Raw genomic sequence first — 13,169 nt, forward strand, 5'->3', positions numbered from 1 at the left:
ACGGCCTTGACTCGCAGCCGCAGAATCAAGTAAGCACGTGGCTGACACGCGGGCCTTCCAGCTTGGAGGCTGCGCGGGCACCAGTCCGGGCTGGGGGGGCGGGAGGGAGGGCGTGACTTTGCGGGTGCGGGAACCCGAGGCTCCACCATGGGAGTGGTGCGGGCTGGGTTAGAAAACAGAGACGGTAGGACTTATTTTCACGTATAAATACGTGAAATATAAATATAAATGCGCTTCACGTAAACTTGTGGGAGACAAGCGAAAACAACCCGCAAACTACTTTCTGGCTCACATCCCTGCACTAGTTGCCGCTGTGACGTTAACTCCAGAGATTGCACAAATTTAATAGCAGCAAAAGAAACGAAGTTACCAGGTCCCCTTAAGCACACGAAGGGCATTTCTCATACCCTCTTTCCTTCCTCCAATCCCCAGTCTACAGGAAAGTGTGTGTGTGTCTTTTGTGTGTGTGCGCGTGTCGAGTCTACAGAGCCCAGGAGGCCCGGAAGGCGGAGCCACTCTCCCCGCGAGCCGGCGGCCCTGCGGCGGGAGCGGGCGGGCCGAGCGTGGGGACCGCCCCGGCGCGGGGCGCAGCCAACGAGCGCACGGGGAGGGCGGAGCGGCGCGGGCTGGCACAGGCGGGCGGCGCGCGCTGCAGGTGGCAACTTGGGGGTGCCGCCACCACCGCTGCGGGCCGAGCCCGGGTCTGGCGGGCCCTTTCCAGCCTCGGGCGGCCCCTTCCCGCCGCCAAACCCGAGACTAGACCCGGGGAATCCGAAGGAAAGAGCCGCGGCGCAGGGGAGCAGCCCTTACCCCTCCTCTGCCCTTGCGCTACTTTTTTTCTTCAAGGAAGGTTGTGCCTGGGGGCTGAGAACAGGCTCCAGGAGGCGCCGGAGAGGAAGGCTCCCGGTGACCCAGGTGAGAACCTTTCCTTTCCAGTGTCGCAGCCGGGCGCAGGCCGGGACGCCCTCTCGCCCCATGGGCAAGGGCCGGGGTGCGGGCGCCTGCCCTTGGCTCGAGGTCGAGGAGGGAGAAAGCGAGGAAGGGGCGAGGCTGGCCCGGCCGGGGGCTGCCTGCCGGGACCTCCTGGAAGGGACTCCCGGGCTGGCACCCTGAAACGAGGGGCGGGCAGAGAGGTGCTTTGAGGGGGCCGAAGGGCTTGCGCGCTGGCTTCAGTTAGCCAGGATCGCCCCGCCGCGCGCCGGCTTGAGCTATCCAAGATCGCCCCGCCGTGCGCCGTTCGAGAGCCGCAGAGGGAGCCGAGCGCGGCCCCTCTGCGAAGCCCCGAGTGAGCGCGCCGGGCAGGGCGAGCGCACGCATCTTGGGTCCCTGCAAGCCAGAAGCGCTAGAGGACGTCATCCCTCTGGGCTCCAGCAACTCCTCCTCCGCGCCGGCGGATCAGCCTTGCGAGGTTCCGCGCCTTTGCCAACGCGCGAAGTGTTTGTGCAGTCACTCCCCTCCCGGCCCTCGCCGGAGTTGGAGCGCCCCGCCGCGTACTTGTGCGCTGGAGGCGAGTGGGTCTGGCCAGTTTTGTGCGCGGAGGGCGAAGGTGAGCGCGGGCTTGCTCTTCAGTGCTCTCTCGTCCCTCCCCGCCCCACTGCAGCTTGAACCGCTTGCCCAGGGAGCGGACGGAGTCTCAGAAGCCAGACCTTGCTCGCTCCAGGAAATTGGGGGCCTCCTAGGGTGGTGCGAGCCTCTGCCTCCACTTGGGCATTTCAGCCCCTGCCGTAAAGTGGACAGTGGCTCTGACCTCCGCGTCCGGGCTCGCGGCGTGTGGGTGCTGGCGGCAGTGAGTGTGTGTGTGAGGGTGGGCATGTGCCATCCTCCGTGAGGCAGAGGCCAGGAGCCCGTTCCCCGGCCTGGCCGAGCCGCGCGATCCCGCCGCCCCTCGCCGCGAGCGATGCGCAGCTGCCTGCCAGCAACTCAGCGCTGCTGGCTCCGCTCCTCCTCGCGCTCCAGCTCCCAGGCCCCGCCACCGAGGCGCGTGCCAGGGTGGAAATCATCTGGCTGGAGGGAGCGAGGAGGGGATCGGGGCGCTCCCGAGGCGGATGAGGCGGTTTTTCAAAATGCAGGGCAGCGCCCCTTGCTGGGCGTTTCATCTTCCTGCGGCTCGACTGTAAGGATCTTGGGTGGAGGCGGGCGGAGGCGGGTCGGTGCTCCAGGGAGGGCGTCGTGACACTCGGGAAGCCGAAGTTGGGGCCGCTGAGCATCCGAACTCCCTTTGGTGCGTCTTGCTTGGAAACCGAGGAGCTAGGGGTCTGCAGGGGGCGCGCTGCGCGGGAGGTGGGGCGGCTGGGGAGCAGCTGCGGGAGTGCGCCCCCGGGCTGCGGGCGCCTGAGGGCGTAGGGCCGGCGTGGGAGGCCGCGTCGCGGCTGCGCTGGGTTCGGGGGCATCGGAGTTGCGCTGGAAGTTGAGGTCGGGGCCCGCGCCGCATGGTGACAGCCCCCGCGGCCGCTGCAGATTCAGAAGCAGCAGCCGCTTGGCGCGTTCGGCCGCCCCCTCGGCCCGCCGGTCGGGCTTTCGCTTTTCATTCTGCACAAGTGAAGCGTCTGCGCCCGGAAAGCCTAGGGTGCTGGCGGCGAAGCCCTCTCGGGAATGAGGGGCGGCGTCCAAAACACGCAGAAAGGGAAAATGCCGGGATCCGGCGGGGAGCGCCAAATATCCCCGAGACAAGGCAGGGCTCACCCAGCCGCGAGGTCCTGCTCCCGGCCGGTGGCGCCGCTCTCCCGAGGGGACCGAGCGAGAGAGCCCCCTCCAGCCCAGCTCTCAGGCTCGTCACCACTCCTGTCTGATTCCCTCTGCAGTGCATTGGATTAAGACTGGGCCGAGAGACCTGGAATCCACGAAGCGAATGAATGTAGAAGCGACTGTAAATCCAAATCTAATTCCAGGTTAAATCTGAATTCAATCTGATTAGATACAGACGCTAATCTGGCAGAGCTGCCCGAGAGGGGGCCCTCTGTGTTGCGTTTCTCCTAATGGCTGTTAGCGAAGGCCCGGCTGGGTTTGCTTTTCCCACGAAGGGTTCCTGCTACGGTGGGGGTGGGGTGCACATAGCTTTACAATTAATTTACAAGGAGGATTCAGATTGCTTTGTAAATGCCCTTGGACACTTTCCTCCCCTTCCCTTGTCTGCCATAGGCTTTCCCAGCTGGATCAATTACCTTTGAGACTTACGTGACACCAAGGGGTTAAAGATCCTCTCTTGTAACATTAGTTTCAGAGAGGACTTTTAAATAGGCTTCTTAGAACAGAACGTGTAGTAACCTCTGGAAAACATTGTCTATCTTGAGGAGCAGAAGTACAAAACCGAAATTTTACAACTAGGCTATGACCTCTGAATTCCAGTAAAGGAGATGGCCCTCCCTGGAGTGTAAGTTGTTCCGTGGACTCTGTCTCTCTCATCCTTTCATCTGGTCCATCATTTCATCCATTCCCATCCCGGGGCCTGGTATAGAGTAGGTGTTCAACAGACATTTATAGACTGGTGCTTATAATTAAAAACGTTGGCCTGAAAAGGCATTTAATAATTTCTAGGATCAATCATCATTTAAATCAGGATATTAATTATAATAGTCATTTTGAGGCCTAATGTACATTGTTTAGTTACAAATATTTTTAAACTAGGATTGGTGAAATCACTTTAAATAAAAATGTACTTAAGCTATTAGGAAATTTAGAAATAACAGAATGACAGTTGTGTGCTTGAAGTCCCTCTATAACAGTCTCTGGTTGCATACCTCTAGAAACGGGGATCTCACTACTTTTACAAGTATTCTATCTATTTTAGATAAATTTATTATTCAAATGTTAGGAACACAGGGTGAAGATGACATGGCTTCTGCCCACATGGAGCTCATGTTCTAGTTGGCGGGCCAGAAAGGAAGTGTGATTTTGATGCTATTGGATAGACATGTGAGAAAGCTAAGGGATTTCAGTGAAGTGATCTCTTGCTTCGAGCGGCAACAGCAGGAGAAACTTCTCGAAGGATGGGTCCTGTGGTTTGGATTTGAAGGAGGAGGAGAAGTTCTCCTGGAGGATTGTATAAACAGACTCAGCAGAAGCTCCCCAGAGCTTGGCCTGCCTTTCTGTTCCTTCCTTCCAGTTCCGTCTGCCAAGGTGTAACACTCAGCCTTCTCTCTCTCCTACACGCCCACCGTTCTTAGAGTGAAGGACAGCCTCCATGTCTCTCTGTTTCTTCTCTTCTCCAGGCCAGAGAGCCGCAGGTTCCTCATGTCCCTCTCACCCCAGATCGCTGGCTTTGCTCACAGCACACTAAATGTTAACATGCTTCCTCTGAAAAAAAGAAGCCAAAACTAAAGCGGGGGTGATTTCTGTAGAATTTTAAGTCAGGGCAGTTGGGTGTGAACCGCTCATTAAAAAGATCCAGGGAGCTGAGTGAGTCACGGTCCACTCTGGGCAGCCATTTCCTCATCTGGAAGGAGAATAATAATTTTCACCTGCCACCCTGTGAGAATTCATTCATGACTGCAGAGTCGTCAGATGTTCTGGAAAGAACAGTGTGACGCCAGCACGTGGAACGTAGCCTTTTCCAGTTCTGAACAGATAACCAAGAGCAGCAGGTATTTAGAAACTGTGACTTTGAGTGAGAGCTGCTACAGAGGCTGGAGGGTTTGAAAGCTGGTGAGCCATGATCTTCACCCTAAAGATGGAGAAATGTAAACAGCCGTTAGAAAACTTATGATTTGTCATTTTGCCAGGGAGTAGATGAAAGTGCAACAGACAGAAATCAGATAGTCACCAAGTTGCTGAGGAGAAGGGAATAATGTATTTTGTCTTAATGCAGCTTGAGTAGCATGTGACGCTTTTGTTTGGGAACATTTGGTGTCATGATGACACATCCTGTAAAGCAGCAGGTCTGATAGATGTGCAGCATGTGTTCTGAAGTCACGTACTCGCTGTGGGTCACATACCCAAAGCAAACACAAGGGGACATATCCTGGCAGGATTGTGCGCAGAATTCAAGACACAGGAGCTAAAAATCCACTATCCTGGAATCCTCTATAATGAGACAGTGAGCAGCCAACTAGATTAAAAGCAGTGATAAGATAGGGGATGGCACTGAGTATTATTGGGGCCAATTTGGAGAGATTTCAGTCAAGTAGAATGAACAGCGATCAGAACTGGAGAAATATTAATGGGCAAAGGAATGCATGGCAGTCCTTACATTGGGGACTCTGAAATGAAAGGAGGAGAGAGCTATCATTTCTGTGTGGTGGAAAACAAGGATGTGAATCAGAGCTCAGCCCCCTCGCTGCTGACTCCAGCACACTACGGAATGTCTCTGAGCCACGGGGTCCTCATCAGCTGAACCAGGAGAAGAATGTAGAACACCTAGCGCCCAGCCTAGCCTTTAGATTAGCACTTTGCAACAAGCCTCTGGTTTTCTAGAACCAGGAGTGTGTGTTGGCTGGATGAGTTATTAGCAGATCTTTATCTTCAGCCTCCGTTAGAAATTTACTCTCACATTTCCAGCTGCCAAGCAGATATTTTTACCTAGCTGTTCCACAGTCACCTCAGACTGAATACTCACCTCAGGCTAAAAATTCCGTTAGTCGATTTTGTCCTTTCCTCCCTTACCCCTGTGCATCATGTTTCAAGTCACCAGGCGGGAAGCCTGGCTGTCGCTTTTCAGGCCTTCCTTTTCTCACGGTGCTCCCCCACAGACACACACCACAGAAACGTCAGTGGTGCTGTTGTGCTGGCTTCCACTGTCACTCCCTTTCTGTCATAGTGCCACCAGTCCTACCCCATGCTCTTGTCACCTCTTGCTTGGATCCTCGTGGTAATCGTCCCAGCCTACTCCCATCCCACCTGCCCTAACTTCTGCTTCCCGTTCAGTCTTTTAGCTTTGCTTATATCACTCCCAGCTCCAAACCTCTAGTCTCCCCTATTTCCTAAAGGATAAGATCTGAATGTTTTAGATTTATATTTAGAACCATATGTTTGCTCTCCTGTGTCCGCATGTTCTGTATTATCTCCCACGGGCCCCAACGGGAAACTCATTGCACCTGTCACCATGTCTTATGCATACCTTTAGCTTTTATTTCTGTATCCTGTGCTCATCCATTTCCTTCAACTGAAATGCTCCTCTTCGCTCTGTATTCATCTCGAAATCCTACTGGTTCTTCAAGGCCCCAAACTACCTCCCTCATGAAGTTTTTCTTGATCATTCTCAGGTCTCTCTCCCTCATCTTTTCTTCTGCAGCTCTTTGCTTTTCGTCTCACTTCGTGTGTACCATGTATTGTTCTTTAGTGTGTTCCCCTTGATTGACAATGTTCTCATCTTTGCCTTCACCACTAGGTGGTGCGCAGAGTAGGGCTCAGTAACCTCATTGAATGCATGCGTGCGTAGGGGTGCCTGAGCTGGGCGATGTCAGAAGAAGGAAGTTCAAACTGAAGTCAAGTGGGCATTTGGAAGAAGTAACCAGCCCTTGATTGAGTCTTTGTACGGAAAGTGAAAAAGAGGCAGTCATCTGGAAACTTCACAAACCAGCCTCTATCTCATTTTGGTCTAATTACATGAATAATTTAAGCTTCGGTAGCTGGAGGAATCTGTATAATTATTAACATTCTTCATTGTAGAAACAAGCTTTTAGTCACGTGAGCTGGACAGAGCTTTCAAAAGCAGACTAGAATGTGGAGAGCCAAGCTGATAGTGATTGGGCTGAAAGAAAAACGAGATGTGCTGGGCAAGATGCCCATAAAGTGCTGAATGCATCCAGAAATATGTGAGAGAAATTAGTGGTTTGAGGCCTATGAGTTTGTCTGATCTAGAATCTCCTTTAGGAAGCTTTTCATCTGATTCCTATCGTGGCTCCTGGATTTACAACATATAATCAGGCATGTGTTAATTAGCGTGGGTAGTTACTCAGATGTTTCTGATCTAGAAGAATGAAAAGACTGAGCCATTCCTTGTGTGCATACAGTATGTTTGAGGACAGGTGGAGAAACAAATTATTATAAAAAGCTTGCCAGCTTCCATATTCCAAGAACAGAAATGTTTCCAAACAGTCTTAAATGTACAAGCCTTCAAACTTGAGAGGATACATTCATCCTCAACAAACAGTTATAAAGAGCCCATTGCACACAAGGGAGAAGGGGAGTAAAATAGTAGAGCTTTTAGAAAGAGATCAAGTTAAAGAGACTATCAACTCAATATAGATTGCCATATATGTAGAATATTGCATATGAACCTCATGGTAATCACAAACCAGAAACCTATAATAAATAAACAAATAAGTAAGGAAAAAGAAATCAAACATATTACTAAAGAAAGCCCTCAAACCACAAGGGAAGAGAGCAAGAGAAGAACAAACAAACAGAGAAGAACTGCTAAAATACCCAGAAACATAAAATAAAATGGCAATAAATACATATTTAGCAGTAGCTACTTTAAATATCAGTGGACTAATTGCTCCAATCAAAAGGCATAGGGTGGCTGATTGGATAAAAAAACAAGACCCATATATTTGGTGCATACAAGAGACACACTTCAGACCTAAAGACACTCACAAACTGAAAGTGAAGGGATGGAAAAAGATACTCCTTGCAAATGGCAAAGAAAAGAAAGGTGTGGTAGTAATACTTACATCAGACAAAATAGACTTTAAAACAAAAATTATAACAAGAGACAAAGAGGGGCACTACATGATGATAAAAGGGAGCAATTCAACAAGAGGGTATAACACTTGTAAATACCATGCACTCAACATAGGAGCACCTAAATATATAAAGCAGTTATTAACAGACATAACAGGAGAAATAGATAGCAACACAATAATAGCAGAGTATTCAAACACTCTGCTTACACCAGTGGATACATCATCCAAACAGAAGATCAATAAAGAAACACTGGCCTTAAAGGACATATTAGACCAGATGGACTTAGTAGATATATACAGAACATTCCATCCAAAAACCACAGAATACACATTCTTTTCAAATGCACATGGAACATTCTCCAGGATTGATCACATATTAGGCCACAAAACAAGTCTGAATAAATTTAAGAAGTTTGAAATAATACCAAGTATTTTTTCTGACCACTAAGAATTCAGTTACAGGAAGGAAATCAGAAAAGCCACAAAAATGTGGAGATTAAAGAAAATGCTACTGAACAATGATTGGGTCGATGATGAAATCAAAGGAGAAATCAAAAATTACCTGGAGACAAGTGAAAATGAAAATATAAGATGCCAAAATCTGTGGGATACAGCAAAAGCGGTTCTAAGAGGAAAATTTATAGATTCAGGTCTACCTCAACAAACAAGAAAAATCCCAAATGAACAATCTAACAGTGCACCTAAAGGAACTAGAAAAAGAAGAAACAAAGCCTGAAATCATCAGAAGGAAAGAGATAATAAAAATCGTAGCAGAAATAAATGAAATAGAGACTGGAAAAAAATAGAAAAAATCAATGAAACCAAAGGCTGGTTCTTTGAAAAGATAAACAAAATTGACAAACTTTTAGCTAGACTCACCAAGAAAAAAGGAGAGAAGGCTCAAATAGATAAAATCAGAAATGAAAGAGGAGAAATTACAATGGACACCTCAGAAATACAAAAGATTATAAGAGAATACTGTGAAAAGCTATACACCAACAAATTGGATAATCTAAAAGAAATGGATAAATTCTTAGACTCATACAACCTTCCAAAACTGGATCAAGAAGAAGTAGAGAATTTGAATAGGCGAATCACCAGTAAGGAGATCGAAACAGTAATAAAAAAATCTCCCAAAAAATAAAATGTCAGGACCAGACAGCTTCCCTGGTGAATTCTACCAAACATCCAAAGAAGACTTAATTCTGAGCCTTCGCAAACTCTTCCAAAAAATTGAAGAGGAGGGGAGGCTTCCTAACTCATTCTACGAATCCAACATTATCCTGATACCAAAACCAGACAAGGACAACACAAAAAAAGAAAATTGCAGGCCAATATCACTGATGGACATTGATGCAAAAATCCTCAACAAAATACTAGCAAATTGAATACAACACTCCATTAAAAAGATCATACACCATGATCAAGTGGGATTTATTCAGAGGATGCAGGGATGGTTCAACACCCACAAATCAATCAGCATTATACCCCACACTAACAAAATGAAGAATAAAAATCACAGGATCATCTCAATAGATGCAGAGAAAAATCATTTGACAAGATACAGCATCCATTTATGATACAAACTCTAAATAAAATGAGTATAGAAGGAAAATATCTCAACATAATCAAGGCCATATATGACAAACCCACAGCTAATATCATTCTCAATAGAGAAAAACTGAAAGCTATCCCTCTAAGAACAGGAACCAGACAAGGATGCCCACTGTCACCACTCTTATTTAACATAGTATTGGAAGTCCTAGCCAGAGCAATCAGGCAAGAAAAAGAAATAAAAGGGGTCCATATTGGAAAAGAAAAAGTTAAAACTGTCACTATTTGCCAGTGACATGGTTGTATATATAGAAAACCCTAAAGAATCCACTAGGAAACTTTTAGAAATAATAAATGAATACAGTCAAGTTGCAGGATCCAAAATCAATATACAAAAATTAGTTGCATTTCTATACGCTAACAATGAAGTAGCAGAAAGAGAAAGTAAGAATACGATGATCCCACTTACAAATGCAGCAAAATGAATAAAATATCTGGGAATAAACTTAACCAAAGAGGTGAAAGATCTATGCACTGAAAACTGTAAAACGTTGACAGAAATTGAAGAAGACACAAAGAAATGGAAAGATATTCCATGCTCTTGGATTGGAAGAATTAACATAGTTAAAATGTCTATACTTTCTAAAGAAATCTACAGATTCAGTGCAATCCCTGTCAAAGTTCCAACATTTTTTTATAGAAATAGCACAAAGAATCCTACAATTTATATGGAACAAGAAAAGACCCCAAATAGCCAAAGGAATCCTTAGAAAAAAGAATAAAGCCAGAAGTATTACGCTCCCTGATTTCAAAATATACTGCAAAGCCATAGTAACCAAAACAGCATGGTACTGGCATAAAAACAGACGCACAGATCAATGGAACATAATTGAGAGCCCAGAAATAAACCCACACAAATATGGACAGCTAATATTCGACAAGGGAGCAAAGAACATACAATGGAGAAATGAGAGCCTCTTCAATAAACGGTGTTGGGAAAACTGGACAACCAAAAGAATGAAAGTAGACCATTATCTTACACCATACACAAAATCAACTCAAAATGGATTAAAGACTTGAGTGGAAGACCTGAAACCATGAAACTTCTAGAAGAAAACATAGGCAGTACGCTGTTTGACATCGGTCTTAGCAGCATTTTTTCAAGTACCATGTCTGACTGGGCAAGGGCAACAGTAGAAAAAATAAATGAATGAGACTACATCAAACTAAAATGCTCCTGCAAAGCAAAGGAAACCATCAACAAAACGAAAAGACAGCCTAACAATGGGAGAAGATATTTGCAAACCATATGTGAGGGCCCGTGGGGAAACACGCATATGAGGATGGATGCTGGGGCCAGAACATGGAAAAGGTGCCATTCTGCCGGTTTCCTCTCTGTCGCACTTTGATGTCAACTCCTCAAACACCCTTTCATCACAGTGTTAAGAACAACTTGCAACATGGGTCCTTAAAAATTGTTTAAATAATGTCATTTTTGGGGAATGGTCTCCCTACCTTCACCTACCCTCCACACTCCTATGAGCTAAGCTTCTGACCCCACTCACACACACATCAGTGTCTGTGTTGTCTGAGTCTGGATTCCCTCAGAAACAGACCCCCAAGATAAAGATTTCAGTGCAGGTGTGGGACAATCAAGCTGCCACACTCATCCCACTGTACTCCAGTACCAGTAAGTTCTGGCTGTGTGTCTGGGGACAAATCACCTAAGTTTTCTGAGTCTTAGTTTCTTCTGCAAAATTAGTTTAGTAATACCTACCTAGCAGAGCTGTTATAAGAACTAGAAATAACACTTATAAAGTGTCTCGCACAGGGTATTTGCTCAAACAAGTGTCCCCATTCCTTTGTCATATGATGTATATTTTATTAACATGTAATCCAGCAGGAAAATTCATATTTAACAAATAAGCTTTATTCTCGATATTTATATGTCAAGCTTTTGGTCCAATGTTTACTTATTTTTAAATCATTTTTAAAAATAAACTTTAGTCCTGAGTATATTTAAATGTAAGTTCCTCTTTGCCATTTTTTTGTTTTTTTTAACAGTAACCGAACAAAACCTGATAATCCAGCAAAATGTTTCTGCATTTTCAAATGGCATAGAAATTAGTATTTTGTTGGTCTACCCCTCCATATCTGCATCATTCATGTTGGAAAAATAATGAGTATTATAGACATTTATCTGTGTCTGCACTGAAGTAATCTGTGACAAATTCATTTAGACTCCTTGATCTTGATCTACATTGATCATTTAATTACTAAGGTAATTAAGTAAAACTACCTCACTTCCATTTTTTTAAAATGGACAGAGCTGCTCTGGTTTTGAAAGAGCACTTGAATTCATGGTGCAGATAAGTGTAGCTCATGTTTCCAGGCCAAACACCCGCATGTCTGTCATGCAACTGTATTATCTTTGATGCTCTCACCGCCTGCAATGATGTTAATTCTAACCATCGGGACATTTCTCCCAACTGACCTTAGGAACCCCTGGCCATCTCCCTCCTGCTGGCAAAACCAAATCTTCTCTGTGCATCCACCATTTTTACTTGCTCTTATTCTGGCCACCATGGCGACATTTAATATCAAAGATCCCAAAGGCACCGATGGATGCTTTAAACCCACTGGGGCCCAAGCCCAATGGAGAGTCACCCTAAACTGCCAGCAGGTGATGTGTTCCTCAGCTTTCCTGAGGTCTGGGTTGGGTGCAGGTTCTGGGTCCCTGCTCAGTCCGCTGTGTAATCCCCGTGGCCCCACAAATTCCAGCATTCATCTCCTTGCCTTGGCGGCACCACCGCACACCAGTGGCACTGTGTGGATTCTGTGAGTGCAGTGAAGTGCTCTTTCACTCAGGACTCAGACACCAGCATCTCGGTGCTAGGATGGAGGACGGAGCACAGCATACTCCGTGTCACATTCTAAGTCTGTTAGCTCTTCCATGCTTTCATATAAAATGCCTGGCACAGAATAAATGCTTAGACAAGTGTACCCAACTTATAAGCCTATGAAACCTTGGAATTTATCAAACAAGCAGTGGGGACCTGTGGAAGGATTTTACGCAGAAGAGTAACATGAGGAGGTTAGACACAGGAAGAGTATCCTGGTTGCAGGTGGAGAAAGTTTGACTGCACGAGGACAGAGTTCGATGGGCAGCTGGGAGGCCTTTGCACCCAGCACTGCATCCCACAGTGACCTTGGCTGAGGTTCATACCTTGACTCTCTTCTTCCTTTACCTGGCTTCCTTCCCAGGAGACTGCTTAGTTTTTCTCTTATGGTTAAATACTGGAATAACAAAAGCTAAAAATGTATAGATGTTATTTTTAAAAGGTTGGATGGCTTAGATACTTTTCTCTCACAAAATTTATGAATCCTGAGGAATATTATTATGTTACAACATCATCTACATTGTATTTATAAAGGATGCATAATTTGTGCTATTTTTAGCTATTTGCTTCCTTTGAAAAGCATACTAAAGATTAACATGAATTAGGTAATGCAGGAGCGAGCAATGTGCTTAAGTGTCTGTGTGACCCACTTGTCAAACCTTTTCACAAAGTGAAAAAGTACCATGATGTTTTATGTCTTTTACTTTTAATATATGAATACACTCTTATCTTTCAGGTTACTTCATGCAGTATTTTGTGTTGGGTGTGGCTTTGGTCTCCCTACGACAGGGTTAGAAGATAGCTAAGTGTGTTTCAGGAACAATAAGCAGTGATGGAATTTTCCAGATTGTGGGTTCATCGTCATTTAATTTTCCTGGATGACAGTTTATTCATCTTTATGATGGAGTTACAGCTGCTTCAGCTTTCAAATCTACCATCCTAAAGCATCGTTACAGATTAAAAACCTTTTGGTTTTGCACCTGATAACACAGCGTAAACGTTATGATAGTTTCTATAGCTCAGTGTTATTGAAACACAATTTTGACACCAGGAAATGAAAATATCACCCTGCGCAAGCTCTGCTATATAAAAA

At 46.0% G+C, this 13,169-nt stretch overlaps 1 protein-coding gene across 1 annotated transcript in view; it reads left to right on the forward strand.

Moving 5' to 3' along the window:
• The first annotated feature begins 619 nt into the window (after positions 1-619).
• Positions 620-13,169, forward strand: part of EPB41L3 (erythrocyte membrane protein band 4.1 like 3) — a 227,431-nt gene continuing 214,881 nt past the window's right edge. The window contains exon 1 of the mRNA XM_046671837.1: positions 620-915. The gene's annotated coding sequence lies outside the window, so the exon portion shown is untranslated. The remainder of the gene's footprint in view (positions 916-13,169) is intronic.

Source organism: Equus quagga, chromosome 9 (assembly GCF_021613505.1).
Source record: "Equus quagga isolate Etosha38 chromosome 9, UCLA_HA_Equagga_1.0, whole genome shotgun sequence".
NCBI classification, from domain to species: domain Eukaryota; kingdom Metazoa; phylum Chordata; class Mammalia; order Perissodactyla; family Equidae; genus Equus; species Equus quagga.